Raw genomic sequence first — 5,524 nt, forward strand, 5'->3', positions numbered from 1 at the left:
CAAGTCAAGGGTGTGGAGAAAAGCTTAGTCTTAAAACTTAGCCTTAGGCTAATAATGACCCTGCCTGCTTACAGCCTGTCCCTCAGACCCAATGCAAACTATAAACGAGCAAACATATATCATATTTACAAACTTATTTGACCAACACAGGCTCTTGCCGGTGGCCCAGTTGCTCCAGGATGCCTGGGTGGTGGCTCCGATTCCCTTTCTTAGCAGCAAAATGGCACCAGAATGTTACTGGCAATGGGACCTCGGTTCAGCAACCTCAGTACTTGAGTTCTGGCTAAGGAAGAATTCAGAGCCAAGAGTCAAATACAAGTAAAAGTTTATTTAGAAAGTCACAGAAGTAAAAGAAGTGAGCCATGGAAGAGTCACAGAGGCAAAGGAAGGGCCCTTGGAGCTTGGGAGTACGAAGGGCAAAGAAAATATGCCCAGGGAAAGAAGGGGAAAAGGTGTGGCCATGCTCTATAGAGAGAGTGTGCGTCCTGGGGAAAGAGGGCGTGGGAAAAGGCATGGGGTTGCTCAGGGGGGAGAAAGAGTGCTCGGGGTCCTGGGTCCTAAGAGCTTTCAAGGGCAGAGATTTCAGGAAAGGTCCGGGACAGGATCTCAGTAGAATATTTATCAGCTTTCCAAGGGTGTCCTTTCAGGGTCGTGGTCACTGGTTGGTCAGCACCAGGGCACGGGGTCATTAGTCACTACAGCTGGTCCTGATGTCAGCCCTGGTGTCACCCTGTCTGACTTTGCTGTTTTTCTGGGCCTGGAGCTGAATCACAACCAGGGCCTAGATGTTATATCTCTAGTTTGACCAAAACATGTCTCTGTTTAACAGATCCCAGACTTTGCTCCTAAGATTATTTGATGCAGGTCATTAACCTTATTGTCCTCGGGGCTTAATGCTTAAGGAAGTGGTCATACAAGGGCTTGTATGGGAGTCTTATGAGGCTATTCCCCAGCTCCCTTGTTCCTTTTCTAAGGGAGTCCACCACAGGACCAGTAACATGCCAGGGGAGGAAAGGCCAAGAGAGAGAGTCCAAACCACACGAACCAGCAATGTGCTAGGGGAGGAAAGGTCACTCTGGGGGTGAGGGCTCACCCTACAATTGTCTGTTCTAGGCACCTGGGCTTTCCACCCTGTTGACCTTCCCTACCTACTCACTGTCCTTGCTCTGCTCACGTCTACCTAACTGCTTACTACACCTCCACCTATCCCTCTGAGCACCAGGATGGCAGATTCAGCCATCCTAGCCAGGCAGGAAGAAGAAAAGGGGTGGCACCAGCACTGGGAAAGCTAAGGTGTTCCAGAAAGCCTCAGTGGGCTTGTGCTTATTCAACATCACCCAGAACTGTGTCCTGTAGCCCCAGCCACAAGGGAGGTGAGCAGGGTGTTTCTAGCGAGGAGGAAACCACAGGGAAAGAGGGTTGGAAGGGAATTGGGTTCAACCCACAGAACCTCAGCCACAGTCTCCAAGAGGGAAACAGGAAGAGCTGTGGGAGCAGAAGACACACCAAACTCTGTCAGGGTGGTGGAGGTGATGGAAAAGGGCTTCCCAGACTGGAAACTCAACCTCTGCTGACTTGACTGAGAACAATAATATAGTGAATGGAGCCACTTTAAAATGGAGTCAGAGCCGTCAGCCCAGAGGAACTGCCTTGTCTGTCTTACTCCTCAAACTTTTAGAATGTTAAAACAGGGAAAAAGTAACCTTTGGATGTGGTCTTAGCAACATTGTTTCCCACAGAACTGTTTGCTAAGATAACAGAAAAGATAATGACAACCAGACTGAAAATTAAAGACATTCTTTACAATTAGCATGACTATGTCAGCTTAACTGCACCTGTAAAAATTCTTTCTACCTATATGAATTCCTTCCCCTTATCATGTAATTATTCCCCTTCTCTTCCTCAAATACATCTTCTAATCAGAACACTACTTGGGTTTGTGCTTGAATATTCTTTTGGATCTCAAATAAATGCTCCTTTCCTCTTACTTTGGCCTTTTATTTATTTATTTATTTATTTTAATTTCTTGATTCTAGACTAACTGGTGGTGGTGCAATGAACAGAGCATTGACCTGGGACACCGAGGAACCAGGTTTAAAACCCTGAGCTTGCTGGCTTAAGTGTTGGATCATAGACATGACCCCCTGGCCGCTGGCTTGAGCCCAGTGTCACTGGCTCAGCTGGAACCCCCCAGTCAAGGCACATATGAGAAAGCAATCAATGAACAACTAAAGTGACACAACTACGAGTTGATGCTTCTCATCTCTCTCTCATTCTCTCTCCCCCACCCCCCAAAAATTATTGATTCTAGAGACAGGAAAGGAGAGAGAGAAAGATTGATTTTTTTTGTTCCACTTATTTATGAATTCATTGATTGATTCTTTTTTTTAAAAATATTTTATTTCTTCATTTTATAGAGAAGAGGGAGAGAGAGAGAAAGAGAGAGAAGGGGGAGGAGCAGGAAGCATCAACTCTCATATGTGCCTTGACCAGGCAAGCCTAGGGTTTTGAATCGGCAACCTTAGTGTTCCAGGTTGATGCTTTATCCACTGTGCCACCACAGGTCAGGCCTCATTGGTTGGTTCTTATATGTGCCCTGACCGGGGATCAAACCTGCAACCTTGGTGTATTGGGATGATGCTCTAACCAACTGAGCTACCCAGCCAGGGCCTGGTCTTTTATTTTTAGGTTAACATGACAAATCGAGAGTTCCCCAGACAGCTGAGACTGGGAAGGTAAAATATTGTTCTGGGTAGAGCTAACCACAGGAAGCACAGGACGGACACACACTCAGAAAATTAGGCCTAACAGGTAGGAAGGAGTCAGATGCTCTTGAGTTTGATTTTCGTTGGCTATTTGATGAATCATCTGAGGTGCTTCTATAATGGATTTTAGGGCCTCCCCAGATCTACCTAATCAAGTCCTCCAGGTGATGCCTGCAAGCTTGGGAAAGTTGGCTCTAGTCTCAGCCAGGGGTTCTCAAAGTTTACATGCTGGCTAAAGCCACCTGGACGGGGGGGGGGGGGGGCGGCACAAGATGGAAGTCCAGGGAAGGACCCCAGGGAGCTGCTTGATGAAGATGACAGTCACTAGGTCACTGCAAATCCGTCTGTTTGGTTGCGTTGGAATGAAGGTGGACCAGTTCCATAGGTGAGGTAAAAACAAAACCTGGAAAACAGCAACAGAATTATCAAAACCGTGCCTGTGCAGGAGACTGCACCTTCTCAGCCTATGATCATCCTGAGCATCCCAGCAAGGGCCCTGTTCCTCCCAGGGAGCCAGAGGAAACTGGAAGGAAGGTGGGGTGCTCACCCGCCCTCAGGGCCGCCCCGACTGCCCATCCTCCTCCACCTCCCTCTCCTTGCCTCCCCCTGGCAGGAGGAAGAAGAGGAGCTGGAGGAAGAAGGTCCTAGGCTTGAGGGAAGGACCCTATGGTCTGGCATCTTTACCTTGCATCGTGTAAAACCCTTCAGGCTGGTTTGGGGCTGATGCGGGCAGTCTGCTACCAGCAACACTGGTTTTGCAGGGCAAAGTAAGTTTGTTTGAATCAGACGTATATCCTAAATAAGATTTGGTGACTTCTGGGACACCGACTGGCACTAACTAGCCTCTGTAGTTAGAAGCTGGCCCTCAAAATGTGGATCAGTTGCATTTATTTTTGGTAACCTTCCCATTTCCCACCCCCCTCCCTTTTTAAAAATCAGAGGACCTGCCATCTGCCCAAGGCTGTGCTGTCCCTGGGGCCCCAGGAAGAAAGGCAAGATCTCCAGTCTGGAAAGAACAGAGAGTGAAGGTGTGATGAGCACGCAGGGGACTGTGGCTACCCTGAGGAGGGGCACGATCCTGGAATTGGATGGGGGCAGGGCATGGGGGTGAGTCCTGAGCTAGAATAAACTAGCCAGAGGGAAGGAACCACGGTGGAATTTCAGGGATAAGACAGACCTCCCCCTTATCCCAGAGGATTTTAGACTTGCTGGCTCCCTTTCCTAGCTCTAGCCCCCATCTCCAGTTGGACTAACCTTGAGTATCTCCTGATCCAAACAATGAGCGGAAAAAGCTCAAAGGGGAGGTACTTGCTTCTGGTTGGGGGAGAGGAATGTCAATCTTCTGATAAAGAGTTGGGATGGGGAAGTGGGAGGGGGGTTTCAGTCCTGACTCTTGAACTGTGCTTCTAGAACTAGGCTTTGTTCTATAGTTAAATCACTGGTAAGAGGAATAAGAACTTGGAGGTGGCCTTCCCTCAAATCCTGGCATCTAGACCAGTGCTCTCTGCCCACCAGTCACACCATTCACTCATACCCTCATTCATTAATGCAGAAGATACAGCCGTGGGCAGGACAGAGGCCTCTGGCATCCTAGGACTTCCGTCCTCGTTGGGAACATAGGCAAACCAGTGAGGGATGAAGAAGAACAACAAAGAGACGGGGTGTGTGTGTGTGTGTGTGTGTGTGTGTGTGTGTGTGTGTGTACGAGTTCGTGTGGGGGGGGGGGGTCCTCAATAACAAGGTGGCAGGTGGTCAAAGACCTGAAGGTAATGAGGGAGAGGGGAGCCATGTAGATATCTGAGGGGATCACATTCCAGGTGCAGAAGGCAGCACCTGCCAAGGTCCTGAGGCTGCAGGAGGAACTTCTCAGCGGCCCTTACCCCTGGAATAGGGTGAGCAAAGTGGAAATTGTTGTAAGAGACCCAGAGGCCTTTGAAAGCCCGGCTTTGTAGTCATGCATACCTGGAATCCACTATTCATGTCTACATTTAGACAAATTGCTTAATCTCTCTGAGAATCAGTCTCCTTGTCTATAAAATGGGAAATACAGTATTATTGCACCTACGGTGCCCAACATACTTTCTCTAAATAAGTGGCAGCTATTATTAGGGTTATTATAAATGCAATGTATACCTGTTCAATATTTAGTATTATTACTTTCCCAAAGATTATATTTTCTAAAAATATATGCTAGATTTTCTGTTATTTTCCCCCCAATTTTTTAATTGTGGAAAAATCTACATATCATAAGGTTCACCCTCTTAACCATTGTGAAGTGTGCAGTTCAATGGTGTTAAATACATTTCCACTGTTGTGCAACCATCACCACCATCCATCTCTACAATTCCTTTCATCTTGTAAAACTGAAACTCTGTACCCATTTAGCACCAACTCTCTCCTCCCAGCCCCTCGCCCACCACCATTCTATTTTCTATCTCTATGCATGCGACTAGTACCACATATACGTGGAATCACATGGTGTTTGTCTTCCTGTGGCTGGCTGATTTCACTTACCATAATGTCCTCAGAGTGCATCCACATGCAGCAGGTGTCAGAATTTCCCTCCTTTGAAGACTGAATAATACTCCCCATTGTACCTATACTATACTTTGTTATCCTATACTATACATTGTACCTATACTATACTTTGTTATCCATTCCTCTGGCAGTGGATGCTTAGGTTGTTCAGACATTTTGGCTATTGTGAGAGTCCTGCTATGAACACAGGTATGTAAATATCTCCTCCAGACCTTGCTTTG

The sequence above is a fragment of the Saccopteryx bilineata genome, chromosome 2, assembly GCF_036850765.1.
Source record: "Saccopteryx bilineata isolate mSacBil1 chromosome 2, mSacBil1_pri_phased_curated, whole genome shotgun sequence".
NCBI classification, from domain to species: Eukaryota; Metazoa; Chordata; class Mammalia; order Chiroptera; family Emballonuridae; genus Saccopteryx; species Saccopteryx bilineata.